The sequence below is a fragment of the Hyperoodon ampullatus genome, assembly GCF_949752795.1.
Source record: "Hyperoodon ampullatus genome assembly, chromosome: 8".
NCBI classification, from domain to species: Eukaryota; Metazoa; Chordata; class Mammalia; order Artiodactyla; family Ziphiidae; genus Hyperoodon; species Hyperoodon ampullatus.
The window spans coordinates 24,025,342-24,043,488 of record NC_136921.1 but is presented as its reverse complement, the minus strand read 5'-3'; the positions used below and the strand labels follow the sequence as shown (position 1 = coordinate 24,043,488).

Sequence of the window (18,147 nt, the reverse complement as noted above, 5' to 3'; positions counted from 1 at the left end):
CAAAATCTTAGAAATAGAATAGACAAAATGCAAGAAACAGTCAACAAGGACCTAGAAGAACTAAAGATGAATCAAGCATCGATTAAAAACACAATAAATGAAATGGAAAATACTCTAGATGGGATCAATAGGAGAATAACTGAGGCAGAAGAACGGATAAGTGAGGTGGAAGATAAAATAGTGGAAATAACTGATGCAGAGCAAAATAAAGAAAAAAGAATGAAAAGAACAGAGGACAGTCTCAGAGACCTCTGGGACAACATTAAACACACCAACATTCGAATTATAGGGGTTCCAGAAGAAGAAGAGAAAAAGAAAGGGACTGAGAAAATATTTGAAGAGATTATAGTTGAAAACTTCTCTAATATAGGAAAGGAAATAGTTAATCAAGTCCAGGAGGAACAGAGAGTCCCATACAGAATAAATCCAAGGAGAAATATGCCAAGACACATATTAATCAAACTGTCAAAAATTAAACACAAAGAAATCATATTAAAAGCAGCAAGGGGGCTTCCCTGGTGGCGCAGTGGTTGAGAGTCCGCCTGCTGATGCAGGGGACACGGGTTGGTGCCCTGGTCCCGGAAGATCCCACATGCCAAAGAGTGGCTGGGCCGTGAGCCATGGCCACTGAGCCTGCGTGTCCACAGCCTGTGCTCTGCAAGGGGAGAGGCCACAACAGTGAGAGGCCCGCATACTGCAAAAAAAAAAAAAAGCAGCAAGGGACAAATAACACACAAGGGAATCCCCATCAGGTTAACAGCTGATCTCTCAGCAGAAACACTACAAGCCAGAAGGCAGTGGCAGGACAAAATTAAAGTGATGAAGGAGAGAAACCTGCAAACAAGACAACTCTACCCAGCAAGGATCTCATTCAGATTTGATGGAGAAATTAAAACCTTTACAGACAAGCAAAAGCTGAGAGAGTTCAGCACCACTAAACCAGCTTTACAACAAATGCTAAAGGAACTTCTCTAGGCAAGAAACACAACAGAAGGAAAATACCTACAATAACGAACCCAAAACAATTAAGGAAATGGGAATAGGAACATACATATCAATAATTACCTTAAATGTAAATGGACTAAATGCTCCCACCAAAAGACACAGATTGGCTGAATGGATACAAAAAGAAGACCCATATATATGCTGTCTACAAGAGACCCACTTCAGACCTAGAGACACATACAGATTGAAAGCAAGGGGATGGAAAAAGATATTCCATGCAAATGGAAACCAAAAGAAAGCTGGAGTAGCAATTCTTATATCAGACAAAATAGACTTTAAAATAAAGACTATTAGAAGAGACAAAGAAGGACACTACATAATGATAAAGGGATTGATCCAAGAAGAAGATATAACAATTGTAAATATTTATGCACCCAACATAGGAGCACCTCAATACATAAGGCAAATACTAACAGCCATAAAAGGGGAAATCGACAGTAACACACTCATAGTAGGGGACTTTAACACCCCACTTTCACCAATGGACAGATCATCCAAAATGAAAATAAATAAGGAAACACAAGCTTTAAATGATACATTAAACAAGATGGACTTAATTGATATTTATAGGACATTCCATCCAAAAACAACAGAATACACATTTTTCTCAAGTGCTCATGGAACATTCTCCAGGATAGATCATATATTGGGTCACAAATCAAGCCTTGGTAAATTTAAGAAAATTGAAATTGTATCAAGTATCTTTTCCGACCACAATGCTATGAGACTAGACATCAATTACAGGAAAAGATCTGTAAAAAAATACAAACACATGGAGGCTAAACAATACACTACTCAATAACGAAGTGATCACTGAAGAAATCAAAGAGGAAATAAAAAAATACCTAGAAACAGATGACAATGGAGAGACGACGACCCAAAACCTATGGGATGCAGCAAAAGCAATTCTAAGGGGGAAGTTTATAGCAATACAAACCCACCTTAACAAACAGGAAACATCTCGAGTAAACAACCTGAACCTCCACCTAAAGCAATTAGAGAAAGAAGAACAAAAAACCCCAAAGTTAGCAGAAGGAAAGAAATCATAAAGATCAGATCAGAAATAAAAGAAAAAGAAATGAAGGAAACGATAGCAAAGATCAATAAATCTACAAGCTGGTTCTTTGTGGAGATAAACAAAATTGATAAACCATTAGCCAGACTCATCAAGAAAAAAAGGGAGAAGACTTAAATCAATAGAATTAGAAATGAAAAAGGAGAAGTAACAACTGACACTGCAGAAATACAAAGATCATGAGAGATTACTACAAGCAACTCTATGCCAATAAAATGGACAACCTGGAAGAAATGGACAAATTCTTAGAAATGCACAACCTACCAAGACTGACTCAGGAAGAAATAGAAAATATGAATAGACCAATCACAGGCACTGAAATTGAAACTGTGATTAAAAATCTTCCAACAAACAAAAGCCCAGGACCAGACTGCTTCACAGGCGAATTCTATAAAACATTTAGAGAAGAGCTAACACCTATCCTTCTCAAAGTCTTCCAAAATATAGCAGAGGGAGGAGTGCTCCCAAACTCATTATACGAGGCCACCATCACCTTGATACCAAAACCAGGCAAGGATGTCACAAAAAAAGAAAACTACTGGCCAATATCATGGATGAACATAGATGCAAAAATCCTCAACAAAATACTAACAAACAGAATCCAACAGCACATTAAAAGGATCATACACCATGATCAAGTGGGGTTTATTCCAGGAATGCAAGGATTCTTCAATATATGCAAATCAATCAATGTGATACACCATATTAACAAGTTGAAGGAGAAAAACCATATGGTCATCTCAATAGAGGCAGAAACAGCTTTCGACAAAATTCAACACCCATTTATGATTAAAACCCTGCAGAAAGTAGGCATAGAGGGAACTTTCCTCAACATAATAAAGGCCATATATGACAAACCCACAGCCAACATCATCCTCAATGGTGAAAAACTGAAACCATTTCCACTAAGATCAGGAACAAGACAAGGCTGCCCACTCTCACCACTCTTATTCAACATAGTTTTGGAAGTTTTAGCCACAGCAATCAGAGAAGAAAAGGAAATAAAAGGAATCCAAATTGGAAAAGAAGAAGTAAAGCTGTCACTGTTTGCAGATGACATGATACTATACATAGAGAATCCTAAAGATGCTACCAGAAAACTACTAGAGCTAATCAATGAATTTGGTAAAGTAGCAGGATACAAAATTAATGCACAGAAATCTCTGGCATTCCTGTACACTAATGATGAAAAATCTGAAAATGAAATCAAGAAAACACTCCCATTTAGCATTGCAACAAAAAGAATAAAATATCTAGGAATAAACCTACCTAAGGAGACAAAAGATCTGTATGCAGAAAATTATAAGACACTGATGAAAGAAATTAAAGATGATACAAATAGATGGAGAGATATACCATGCTCCTGGATTGGAAGAATCAATATTGTGAAAATGACTCTACTACCCAAAGCAATCTACAGATTCAATGCAATCCCTATCAAACTACCACTGGCATTTTTCACACAACTAGAACAAAAAATTTCAAAATCTCTTTGGAAAAATAAAAGACCCCAAATAGCCAAAGCAATCTTGAGAATGAAAAACAGAGCTGGAGGAATCAGGCTCCCTGACTTCAGACTATACTACAAAGCTACAGTAATCAAGACAGTGTGGTACTGGCACAAAAACAGAAAGATAGATCAATGGAACAGGATAGAAAGCCCAGAGATAAACCCACGCACATATGGTCAACTTATCTTTGATAAAGGAGGCAGGAATGTACAGTGGAGAAAGGACAGCCTCTTCAATAAGTGGTGCTGGGAAAACTGGACAGGGACATGTAAAAGTATGAGATTAGATCATTCCCTAACACCATACACAAAAATAAACTCAAAATGGATTAAAGACCTAAATGTAAGGCCAGAAACTATCAAACTCTTAGAGGAAAACATAAGCAGAACACTCTATGACATAAATCACAGCAAGATCCTTTTGGACCCACCTCCTAGAGAAATGGAAATAAAAACAAAGATAAACAAATGGGACCTAATGAAACTTCAAAGCTTTTGCACAGCAAAGGAAACCATAAACAAGACCAAAAGACAACCCTCAGAATGGGAGAAAATATTTGCAAATGAAGCAACTGACAAAGGATTAATCTCAAAAATATACAAGCAGCTCATGCAGCTCAATAGCAAAAAAACGAACAACCCAATCCAAAAATGGGCAGAAGACTTAAATAGGCCTTTCTCCAAAGAAGATATACAGACTGCCAACAAACACATGAAAGAATGCTCAACATCATTAATCATTAGAGAAATGCAAATCAAACTACAATGAGATATCATCTCACAGCAGTCAGAATGGCCATCATCAAGAAATCTAGAAACAATAAATGCTGGAGAGGGTGTGGAGAAAAGGGAACACTCTCGCACTGCTGGTGGGAATGTGAATTGGTACAGCCAATATGGAGAACAGTATGGAGGTTCCTTAAAAAACTAAAAATAGAACTACCATATGACCCAGCAATCCCACTACTGGGCATATACCCTGAGAAAACCATAATTCTAAAAGAGACATGTACCAAAATGTTCATTGCAGCTCTATTCACAATAGCCCAGAGCTGGAAACAACCTAAGTGTCCATCATTGGGTGAATGGATAAAGAAGATGTGGCACATATATACAATGGAATATTACTCAGCCATAAAAAGAAATGAAATTGAGCTATTTGTAATGAGGTGGATAGACCTAGAGTCTCTCATACAGAGTGAAGTAACTCAGAAGGAGAAAGACAAATACTGTATGCTAACACATATATATGGAATTTAAGAAAAAAAAATGTCATGAAGAACCTAGGGGTAAAACAGGAATAAAGACCTAGACCTACTTGAGAATGGGCTTGAGGATATGGGGAGGGGGAAGGGTAAGCTGTGATAAAGCGAAAGAGAGGCATGGACATATATACAGTACCAAACGTAAGGTAGATAGATAGTGGGAAGCAGCCGCATAGCACAGGGAGATCAGCTCGGTGCTTTGTGACCGCCTGGAGGGGTGGGATAGGGAGGGTGGTAGGGAGGGAGATGCAAGAGGGAAGGGATGGGGGAACAGATGTGTATGTATGACTGATTCACTTTGTTATAAAGCAGAAACTAATAAAAAATAAAAATAAATAAAATATTTGCCATCATACTAATGTTATAGTTGCTATTTTAAGACATCATGATCTAATTTATGGATCATGACAAAAACTGCCTTACTTCTATGCCTGCCTCCCTTAAGTCCATATTGTCCAGCCCTGACTGATTTGTTATCCTAAAACACTGCTATCTATCGTGTTATATTCCTGTGCAACTACTCTGTCACTGTCTGTTATTTCTGGCAAAAAAAAAAGAGAGAAAGAGAGAAAAGATGATTCTCTTCAGAATAACAGTTAAGGACCTCCATAATTTGACTCAGATAAATTTTCTGATCTTGGCACACCCCTTTTCTCCAACACAGTGCTTAGTCCTGGCCAAAGTACCTAAGAAACTGGATACAAAATACTTAATCCAGCTCTTGGACTTTATTTTGACTTTTTACCCTGTTCCTTACTCACTTTGGATGCTCCACCTTCTCATTTGTCCATCCAGAGCCTTCCCCATTTTGAAGTCCAGGCTCATCTCACACCTTCTACAAAGCAGAAGGTTCAGTCTGCTTTGGACAGACCAGTATTCAGTGATTTCTCTTTCTGTTCAATTTCCATTAAATATTACTATTTTAGTTATGTTTCTATCACATTTTACCATTTACCATAAAGGAATATTTTATTTGTCCTTTATCATCTCCATACTTCAAAGGTTTGAAAAACTAAATGATAAACAAACACAGAAACTATATATATATATATATATATATATATATATATATATATATATATATACACACACACACATGAACAAAGAATAGTTTTCCTTGTAAAAATTAACTGATAATTCATGACTGTGAATACATACTCTTGAACAACATAGTATTAAAATGGTATTGACATGCTGTAACAGTCAGTTGATGTGATTTAAGGAAAAGAAGACATTGTAGAAGCTCAGAGATAGTGAAGATTCATATGAATCAAACAGCATCTCTCCTCTTTTGCTGGTTAAAAATAACAAAATCTGGAATATTGTACATGGCAAAAAAATTCATTAGCTGCCATTGAAAAATAAAATGTTTGTAACTTCTTGACATAAACTTTAGAAAATTGTAGCTAAAGAAAGAAAGGAAGAGATTGTGTAGGAACATTTGAAGCCTCCAGTGCTTGCCTCAATCCTACCCACATTAGTAGGAAAGGTAAATTAGAATGTATTAAGACTTCTCAACAATAATGAACAATTTGGAGATATGAAAATTAAAGGAGACTCTAGGCAGCTAGGAAAAAATTATAGAAAAGCTGTAAGGGCAGAAGCAACTTTCTACCACCATAGGTTTTCTTTAAGTGAAGGAGAAACAACTAGAAGCTACTCATCTTCCAGGGCCTCATACAAATTAGTAGGAAGAGTCTGGGTCATGCTATCCCATAGGGAAAACAGTACTCTAGATTAAAGAGAATAAATGAGTATAAGAAACATTTTTTTTAAAATCAGAAACAAAAGAGCAGTTCCCAAACTGCTCCTCAAATGAAAACTCACATGATCCAGTTAAGTTGACCACCTCCACACACAAGTATGCAGACACAAACACACAGATTTTCGTGGTATACCAGTGAAAAATATAAAATCCTTAGCTCTTAAACTCTAGATTGGAAGAGAAGACAAACAGAGCTCAAATAAATAGGCAAGGGAGTAAAGGGGAATTCACTCTCACCATATCAAAGCAAAATAACTTATAAGAAAATGTACACAGCTAAAAATAAATTTTAATGTTTCAAGAGAGTGACAATATAAAAATGAATTATATTCCAAGAAAGCTTGCAATAATCACTAACTACAGAGAAAATAGGAAAACAATTTTAAAAGTTGGGGAAAAAATAACAGATGTGGAGGGCATAAACAAATGTCACAACATAAGTATAATTGGTGTCACTGACATGAAAGAGAAAGCATATTCATAGATATAAAAATATTTCTTACTGTTGAGTTTGAAGGTTTCTTTGTATATTTTCAGTAGCAGTCCTTTAACAAATGTGTCTTTTGCAAATATTTTTCCTACTCTGTGGATTCTCTTGACATTGTCTTTCACAAGGCAGAAGTTTTTAATTAAAAAAAATATATAGCTTACCTATTATTTCTCTCATGGATCATTTCTTTGGTATTGTAAAAAGGCATCACTATGACCAAGGTCATCTAAATTTCCTCCTATGTTACCTTATAGGAGTTTTTATAGTTTTACATTTTATATTTAGGTCTATAGTCCATTTTGAGCTAACTTTTGTGAAGGATGTAAGATCTGTGTCTAGATTCATTTTTTGGTATGTAGATGTCCAGTTGTTTGAACACTGTTTGTTGAAGAGACTATCTTTGTTCCATTGTATTGTCCTTGCTCTTTTGTCAAAGAGAAGTTAACTGTATTTATGGGGGTTTATTTCTGGGCTTTCTCTTCTGTTCCATTGATTTATTTGTCTATTCTTTCACCAATATCACACTTCCTTGATTACTATAGCTTTAGTGTAAGTCTTGAAGTCAAGTAGTGTCAGTCTTTCAACTATGTTCTTCTGCTCCAATATTGTGTTGGCTCTTCTGGGACATTTGCCTCTCCATATACTTTAGAATCAGCTTGTCAATATCCACAAAATAATTTCCTGGGATATTGATTGTGATTGCATTGAATCTACAGATAAGTTGGGAAGAACTGACATCTTGACAATATTCAGTCATCCTTTCTCTAAACATGGAATATTTCTCCATTCATTTAGTTCTTTGATTTCATTCATCAGAACTTTGTAGTTTTCCTTGTATAGATCTTGTACACATTTTGTTAGATTGATACCTTAGTATTTCATTTTTTGGGGGGTGACCAGTATATTTTTAAATCATGTTTTCTTCAGAGTATTTCTGAATTTTGACATACTATCATTAACTTTTAGATTGTTATTTTTCTTTCTAGTTTACTTTTTATTTTTGTAAATATAATTTTACATATACAAAAATATAAATTAAAAAGCATAAAACAATTTTACTTATGACTCTTTATGATATTAGTGGGCCATCAGTAAGACTTTCAAATAGTGCCAATATAAATAAACATTTTAAATCTATGGGAACTTTGAATAGGAACTAAAATAAAGAAGCTTGTTATTGTATGTATATGTCCCCAAATGTGTCAATTCTCTTATTAGCCAGAGAGTAGTATAATATTTCAGTAATATTTTACAGTATTCCTAGTACTTTTGTCATTGTGATGTTTGGGGACACCAAGCATATCATCCAGGTATACAGATCTAAAGGTAGGGTCATTTGGGATGATCTGACCTAAACTGACACAAGTCCAGTGTGCAGTTGATCTGTAGGAGTAACTAAAATTCATATTCTTCTAGTTATTTTTTTAATTTATTTTATTCAAGTATAGTTGATTTACAATGTGTTAATTTCTGCTGTACAGCAAAGTGATTCAGATATATGTATCTTCTTTTTCATATTCTTTTCCCTTATAGTTTATCACAAGATATTGAATATAGTCTCCTATGCTCTACAGTAGGACCTTGTTGTTTATCCATTCTATATATAATAGTTTGCAATCCCAAACTCCCAATCCATCTCTCACCATACCCCCCACCCACCTTGGCAACCACAGTCTGTTCTCTATGTTGGTGAGTCTGTTTCATAGATAAGTTCATTTGTGTCACATTTTAGATTCCACATGTAAGTGATATCATACGGTATTTGTCTTTCTCTTTCCGACTTACTTCACTTATTATGATAATCTCTAGCTCCATCCATGTTGCTACAAATGGCATTATTTCATTCTTTTTTATGGCTCAGTAATATTCCCTTGTATATATATATATATATAACACATCTTCTTTATCCATTCATCTGTGGATGGACATTTAGGTTGTTTCAGTGTCTTGGCTATTATGAATAGTGCTGCTATGAACAGAGGGGTGCATGTATCTTTTTGAATTATAGTTTTGTCTGGATATATGCCCAGGAGTGGGATTGCTGGGCCATATGGCAACTCTATTTTTAGTTTTTTGAGGAACCTCCGTACTGTTTTCCATAGTGGCTGCACATATTCTTCTACTTTAGATGAAACATGTTTAGAATTCCTTAGTTGTTATTTAAATAAAATAAAGTAATTAAAAATAATACAGCTCTGTATAATTTGGTATAATGAATAGTACATTATTAACAATGAAGCATGTTTGGCTATGCTTTACAGCCAAATTTGAATCCAGTATCCCCACAGTAACTGCACAATAATAATAATAATAATCATGTATCATTTGACTCTGGTGCTGCTTCTTCTGCCCACTCTGTTTCCACAGTCTTTATTTTGGATCTTGTGTTAGTTTGCCAAACTTCCTCATCACTTTCTCCACCCAATTATTTTATATCTAATACTTTGTTGTTTTTTTGAATATCTTTAAAAATATGAGTTTCCTTTTTTTTTTGTTTCTACATTCACATGCATTTCCTTAAGCTTTCAGCATTATATGAATACTATTTTATTTTCTAGAGATTTCACCCTTCAAGAGCCATGCTGTCTGTTGTTAGTCTCAGGCTAAAGCTTGTGCTTAGCTCTAGTGGGTCACTGCCAGTCAGAGCTCATTGCACACGGTGCTTATACATATATGATGGATGATGAGCATCTAATTTCTAATTCCAGCTTCTGCTGTAGCTAACTGTTCCATAGCCAGTAATTTAGTCCTTACATGACGTGATAGCACAGTGGGAGTTCACATTTATTCTGTGCACAAAACCTCATCTTATCTGCAAGAAAAAGCTGACTTCCTGGAAGATAGCAAGAAGAGCAATCATCCTTCTATAAAACAATGCCTTTCCTTCCCCTGAGTTACTTTTTATTATTATTATTATTTCTTTAAATCAGTGTGACCCATGCAAGTGACAACTCCTTAAAGAGTATTATAGAGAGATACACAAAGTTTACTTCTTAGTGCCCACAACTGCTTTGTGGGTTATATTTTGGCAAACATCCTTAGTTATTCCATACTAGGGAGTCACAGTAGAAAGGTATTATTTCTTCCTTTTACAGATGAGAATACTAGTCTCCAGAAAGACTGTTTATTTCATAAGCAACTAGGCTTTTAAATGGCAAAGATGTGATTAGAACATAAGAGTCTAACTTCTGCTAATATTGTAGTTCAACCTATTTCCAGAACACTCAAGAGCTATTGAGTATGAAATTTAATACACCTAAAGGATTTTTTTACTTATAAAATTTGAGGTGCAGAATTCACAGAGAAAATAAACAAATATGTATCCTGCTTATTGTTAATTCCTTGGTAAATGGTACAGCCCTGGTGAAGAATATCTGATCTGTGAAGGCTTGGCAGATTCAGGTGAAATTTGTGCTGTTTTTCCAGTGTTTATGAGAAATGTGATGGAAAATTTCCTGAGATCATATTTATGTTCCCTTATCCACACCACTGATTTTATGGTGGAACAGATGACACTCCCAGAAAGATCAGCAAAACATTTTGGGGATTATGAGATCTTTGACTGGAAATTAGAGAACTTGGGGATACATGTGCTGTTACTGTTACTTCTTTCCCTTATCACACTTGCAGGGATGGAGGGACAAGATTGGTGAACAGCCTGCTTTGTACATGATTTAAGTTAATAGAGTTTGGATTTCTGAAAAGTGGTTTTACAAACCGAAATGCTCAATTGGGTTCCCAGGTAGAAATGCAGTATAGCTCAGAATATTAGAAACAGGTTTGTTTATCCTGAAACAAACTGATATTATCAAGAGAACTTCAACCTGAATATGAGCCTGGTTATTTAAAAAAAAAAAAAAAAAAAGCAAACATCTGTCATGGAAAGAAAAATAGCAACTTGTATGTGAAACATGAGAAGTAATAAAAGAATAAGACTATCTAATGCCTCAGCAAATGGGAAATAAGCAAAGTGAACCACATATTTTAATTATGTGGAAATATATATGATCTTAAATTTATTACCAAGATTTAAAGAGATAAGATGCAAGATTGGAATAGAATAATGGAAATACGTTCCTTATTCAATAGAAATAGACCAATTTGAGTCAAGGTAGAGTAGATGTACAGCTTCTTATCCCTGTGTACCTCTAAAGTGGAAGAGGCGTGGAGAAGAATATTTGGGTGATAAAGAAGGTGAATAGCATGTCATCCTAGGGCATGATAGATTTCGCCCTCTACTCTGAAAGCTATTGAGTAAAAGTGGAATTATTTGAATTCTGAATGACGCCAAGGATTATTACTAACTTTAATAAGGGGTGGGGGGAAGAAGACTTTTTAACAGAGCTGCTCAAGACCAAATAAACTGAGTTTCCTGTTACCAGAAGTTTTAAATAGAGGCTGGGCAATAAAATAATATAAAATTAATAGAAATAATTAAAATGAGGGATGTGTGAGTGAATTAGATGGATTTAAGGAGTCTTCCAGCCTGGAGATTCTAGAATTCCATGATACATGAATTCACTTTCATCAAGCTAGTTTTGACTATATCTTAATTGTCCCTATAATACTGCCAATTATGAAAAACATCTTATTTTGTACCAGAAACATAGGCACTGCTTCTTCTGGAAAAATAGAAATATCCTGCTCATTTGTATTCATTGTAAGGATTTCAGCAAGTGTGGCTTTGGCAGATGTGGATCATGAGAAAACCTTATTCCAAGGTTGAATGTTCCTTCCCAGAAATGCGAGGAAAATCGTTTTCTAATTGTACTTTCCAAACTGGATGTGGAGAATAATTATTTCAAAAATATTATTCCAGTTTCAGTTAGAATTTTCACATGTCTGTGGAAAGCAATCCTCTTTACTACATTTCTTATCTTATTGCAGCTTTGTGCAACAACTCTTGGTGCCAAAGCAGAAGCTGCTAAGAAAGTATTTCATTCTATATTTAGTCATTTGATTCAGGTGATGAAATACGTGTACTGCCTCTGTTGACCTTGAATATTTTTGCCAGATTAGTCCTCCAAAGACTTGAACTCAGCATCACACCTGCATATTTTGGTTACCATGTATTCCTGAAAGTCAGAGAAGAGTCCATTGAAAAATTCTGCATTTCAGGATTTTTACTGACTCAGATCAGAGGTCAAAAGAAGGTAAGGTAATGAAGCAGCATCATCACAGAGGGGTTTTCCACTGGAAAAAATGGCATATCCTCATTATTACAGTTTAGACTTGGAACAATCTTTTAGCTAAGTGGACAACACAAGTGTTAGACTGAGACTTTATCTTGAGAATCATTTACCAGAATCTGGGAATGACTATAATTATACAAAGCATAGATCTCAAAATAATTAAGTTCTATAATCAAGTGCCAGCCTCTATGGGAAATCACTATCAATTCTCTAACATCTTTTCTGCTCTTCCCCCAGCAATCTGGTTTTTGTCATGTTCCCAGAGTTATCATCTTAAACTTATCCGACTGCTTTTCCAACTCCTCTTAAAACCCTTTCATTTCTCCTCATAGCCTACAGATGAAAACTCTTTAAGGCTGTAGGAAAGATCTTTTGTTATATGACCATTTTTTATCTATTTAGACAATTTTTTCCATTACTCTTCTCTTCCTGAAAGCAAAATACTTAACAATCTCTGAATATCCCACAGTTTACACATGCTGAACACTCATCCTTTTTTCTTTCCTATTTTCACCTTGTGGACACCTGCTTATACATATAGATACTGTTCAAATGTTTGCCTTTTTAAAGACTTCATGACCATCTCCCAAGTAGAAAACTGATTACACCCTTCTCTGTCCTCTGTCACTGTATCCTGTATATTATATATTAAATTATTTATGAAAATATTATAATTAATTGGTTATATATTTGTGTAAGCTGTTAGACCATGAGGTCCTTGAAGGCAAAGTTTATTTCAATTATCTTTAGATCCCCAGTGCATAGTACATTTTGAGATTTTTGCATTATATTTCATATCATGCATTTTCAAAAGGAATGTAGAAAAATTGCAACCATAAGAAGATAATGTTTTTGAGAGATAATTAGGGTGAAGGATAATTTAAAATAGGTAAAATAACATGAAGCCAGGAGTCAAGTTAATACATAAAATGCATGTACTCTTCCTTAAATCCTTTCTATTAAAGGTTTAGGCTATATGGACATTCATTCCTTAATAAAAGCCATAATATAATGTTATTTTCTTTAATTGCTAAAGGAGGGCTTCAACTTTTTGGGCCTAAGTATTCTAACAGTCAACAGAAATTAGACCTAGTTGGCCACGGAATTTTCATTGTCAATAAGAGAAATCCCCTCAAGCTGTTCAGCAGCAATGCAATGGCTCCTGCTATTAAGGCCTGAATGACATTTCAACACTGGGTCCATATTAAGAGTATATGATACTCTAGTGTAATATATAATCTATTAAACAATAGCCTCAACAATAACCTTTCGATAATACAGATTTTCGTAGTGCTGTGCCTTTTAACTTTCCTTACTCTCGTGCAGTAGACCAAAACCACAGACAACTCAGTAAAAGCAATTCTGTGGTGGTGAAGGGGAAGAGGAGAAAGTGATCTCTGAATATACAAACTTCTAACTCTTGCAATTTAATCCAAAGAAACAATGTAAAGAATTTGAGAAATATGTGTACTTTATATCCTTCATATCCTTTGTATCCTTGGTAAATAGAGGATCCTCAGAAGTAACTGAATAAATTAACGAACTTAAAAAAAACACACAATAATCTAATTATAGCATAGAACTGGTTGAAAGAGACCCAAGTACTAGAGAGTTTGGGTTGTAGAAATTTCCTCATATGTAAGCAGACTCAGTGATGTGCAAGGTCACATTCGAATATAGAAAAGGACTGCTATACGTGGCCAAAGAAAAAAAATACTTGATAAAGAGTTGCTTCTCTGTCCTATGGACCATGTGAACACTGGGCCAAAAATAGGCAAAATATTTGGAAATACAGAGGTCTTGACTCTGGTGATATGAGAAAGAGGCCTGGTTCCTGGTCTGAATGAAAATGAAGCATCTCCTGGAACTTTGTGAGAAGAGGGGCAGTAGCTGGGTCTTCACATTCTAGGCTCAGAGAGATGGTAATTTAAAAAAATTTTTAATTTTAATCCCACCATTGCAAGATGGTAGGATTGAGGCTATTAGTAAATATAATTGTCCCTCTGTATCCACTGGGGAATTGGTTACAGGACCCCCACAGATACCAAAATCTGTAGATGCTCAAGTCTCTAATATAAAAATGTACAGTATTTACATATAACCTATGAACATCTTCCTATATTCTTTAAATCATATCTAGATTACTTATAATACCTAATACAATGTAAATGCTATGTAAATAGTCGCCAACATGAAGCAAATTCAAGTTTTGCTTTTTGGAACTTTCTGGAGTGTTTTTTTTTTCAAATATTTTGGATCCACAGTTGTTGGAATCTGTGGATGTGGCACCCACAAATACAGAGGGCCAACTGTAATATGTTTCTGTAAGAACTAGAGTCAGACAGGATGTGGAATCCAACTTAAAAGCATTCATTATCTGTGAATATATTAAACAGCACAGAACGAGGTAAAGCAGAGGCCCACGAAACTGTGAGGGCTTAAAGAGAACAAATAATAGACAAAAGAAATCAGCAAAATACACAGTAAATTAATAGTAAGTTCTACTGAAAACAAGACAAAACAAAATAGGAAAGAAGCCTAGTATCAGAGGTGAGATTGCATTTTATTTTATTTTATTTTTTTTATTTTTTATTTTTTCTGCGGCACATGGGCCCCTCACTGCCGCGGCCTCTCCCGCCACGGAGCACAGGCTCCAGACGCGCAGGTCCAGCGGCCACGGCTCATGGGCCCAGCCACTCCGCGGCACGCGGGATCCCCCTGGACTGGTGCACGAGCCCGTGTCTCCCGCATCAGCAGGCGGACCCCCAACCGTTGCGCCACCAGGGAAACCTGAGGTTGCATTTTAGATAGGCCTCCTTGATGTGTTTTTCTGCAAAGTCCTGAAGATAGGGAAGGAACCTAGTCATTGGTTTTCTGAGAAAGAACATTCCCAGAAGAAAAAGCAGTGGGTTCAAAGTCTTTGTGTAGCTAGAGTAGCGAGGGAGGAGGAGAGTGTTATGAGAAAAAATTAGTGATAGCTAGGCATGTGATGGGTGGATCGCACAGGGCCTTATTTTGTAGTTAGGATTTTGGCTTTACTCTGGGTGATGAGGAGCCATTGGAGGGTTTGAGCAGAGGAGCAGCATGAACAGGATCCTTTAGGCTTCTGTACTGGAAAAAAAGATTGTAGAGGGACGAGGGCAGAAGCAGTTAGGAGGCTACTGGTGTAATTCAGACCTAATGCTTAGAATTTGTTACACTACCATGACTCTTTATTAAATCCCTGTTGTGATGATCCAAAGACTCAAAGACTCTTTGACTTTTCACTAGAAATAGAAAATATATCATTTCGGCAACTAAAAGTGAGCTAATTACTTATTCACTGAATTTATTTATGTCCTGCATCCTTCCAAAGAAGGTATGAGGTGGATGGGGGAAATGCTATTTTCCTGAGGCTATATGATAATGTTTTCAACATGGTCTGAAATTTTATATATAATAACTCAGGCAAAATTCAGAAGGAAATAATTTATTATGCCATGAAATAAAGCTTATTTGAGAAAATAAATACCCAAATAAGATATCCCATGGTAAAATGGGGCATTAGGATCCATTTGCCTACATTGTTCTTTGTATTTATAAACCTCAAGAATTATCCACTAAAAACAGGGATTCAGCGACATTGTCATATTCATGATTGTGTTTCATTCACTGAGTCATTTGTTCAGCAGCTATTTATTGAGAGTCCCTACATGCTAAGCAGAAAGCTAGGCATTGGGGATATGGTAGAGAGTACAAAATAGTTCCTGCCCTCATACATGTTACATTCTATTGGCAGAGAGAGACAATAAATGAAATAAGTGATATATAGCTTAATAGATGGTGATAAGTGCTATAGAGAAATAAACAGTGAAGGGGAAAAGGGAGAAGCAAAAAACTGAGATGATACAGTATTTTCAGTGGAATTGTCAGAGATGTCCTCCATGATAAGGTGAAGTTAAAGAAAAGGTTTTTAACTGAAGTCATGGACCAACCCATGGGAATATCCAAGGGGGGTGGCATCCTAGCTTCAGAGGAAGTGTGTGCAGAGGGGAGCATGGTTGGTGTGTTTGAAAAGCATGGAGGGATGCTGGACTGAGTTGTCTGGTAGTGTCTGGAGCATGTGACCAACTGTGAAATGGATGAATGAGTCTCCTGTGTCTTGAAATCTCTTAGCACTTAGGCTAAATTCCAAATACCCACATCACTGTTGCCAATAAGGCCCTGAGTGGCCTGGATCCTCCTACTTCTCAAGTCTCCATTTCTACATCTTCACTACCCCTCCCATCCATTCCACTCCCCACCTCCTCTACCTCCCGTCTCCCCCACCTCCCCCCACACTGACCTTTCAGCTTCTTGAACAAGTCATGCCCTTCTCAGGGCCTGTACCCTGCACTTTGTATTCTGTTCTACCTAGAACATTGGGCCAAAAGAAAGGAAAAAAAAAAAAAAAAGAAAATATCAAATGTAGAGGTCTTGAGGTAGTTGAAAAAAATTAGATTTAATACCCTGAAAATATTTTTTTCTAGACAAAACCTAAGGTATGCATAGAAACTTAATTTAAAAAAGAATGAGAGGGCTTCCCTGGTGGCGCAGTGGTTGAGAGTCTGCCTGCCGATGCAGGGGACACGGGTTCGTGCCCCGGTCTGGGAAGATCCCACATGCCATGGAGCGGCTGGGCCCGTGATCCATGGCTGCTGAGCCTGCGCGTCTGGAGCCTGTGCTCCACAACGGGTGAGGCCACAATGGTGAGAGGCCTGCGTGCTGCAAAAAAAAAAAAAAAAGAATGAGAACATCATTTAATTACCCAAGGTTATGTTTTTCACAAATATGTCACATACATACACCTATTTGAATGACGACTGGAGAATACTCAGAGAAGCATGTTGGATGCAATAAGAAAACTACATAAAATATATAATTCACCAAATTTAAATTGATACTTGAAAGTTTGAAGACATTCTAGGGGCATCTCTGTCTTATTTCCAAGATGACACCGTTATTCATAATCTTTACATAAAGTTTCATAAACTAACCTACCAATTTCTATTTTTCTGCTTCTACAACCTAAAACAATAATGTAAATACAAAGGATAAAACAGAATAAAAATAACTAGTAACATTTTAGTAGTTTCATAATTCTCTATTTTTCTTTCCTCTGTACCAAGATGTCTTGCTATATGTAAACTTGTTCATACAGCCCTAAATGATATAGGCTATGTTTCTATTAACACAGATATATTTCCATTGAACTCTCTCCTTCCTTATTATGTATATCATTCGTGCATTTATTATTACTAATAAATAGTATATCTTATAAACGCTGTATGACAGTTACAGGGGAGTCTACTTGCCAGCATCTTGCCTTTCCTGTGTAAACCATGGTTGAGCTGAGAATCCCATTGAAGTTTCTCAGTTGACAGAGGTGAACCTGGAGCTCCAAGCAATCTACCCTCCCAAGAAAGGACAGTAGTTTTGCATCCAGCCAGGGAAAGCCTATTCTTTCCTGAATGTTCAATCCTGCCTCTCTGATTCTGCTGGAGTCTGTAATATCTGCATATAATGCTGTCTTCTGTGTTTGCTTTGTTTGTGATTCTTGGTTGATTCCAGTTTCCTACACAAAAAAGAGTGTATCACTTGGGAGTGAAGGCAATAACATTTGGACATGGGCACCCTTTACTTCAGAAAACCAACCAAGACCATTCTCTGTGTGAACTTGTACTTAAATCTTACTTTCCTCTTTCACAGTGCCCTCAACACCCAGCCCTAATGCAGCCAAGCAGCTCTGTATCGAAGACTAAGTAAGGGTTTAAAGTAACTTGTATGAAAGCATTAAGCCCTTTTAACTTTTTGCTTAAAGTTTGGG

The 18,147-nt window shown here is 36.2% G+C and overlaps 1 protein-coding gene across 2 annotated transcripts in view; it reads left to right on the top strand.

Annotated features, from left to right (window-relative positions):
• The window catches only part of SPAG16 (sperm associated antigen 16), a gene marked incomplete at both ends in the record, with an annotated part of 879,991 nt that overhangs the window by 457,587 nt on the left and 404,257 nt on the right, over window positions 1-18,147 (top strand). The gene's annotated exons all lie outside the window — the stretch shown is intronic.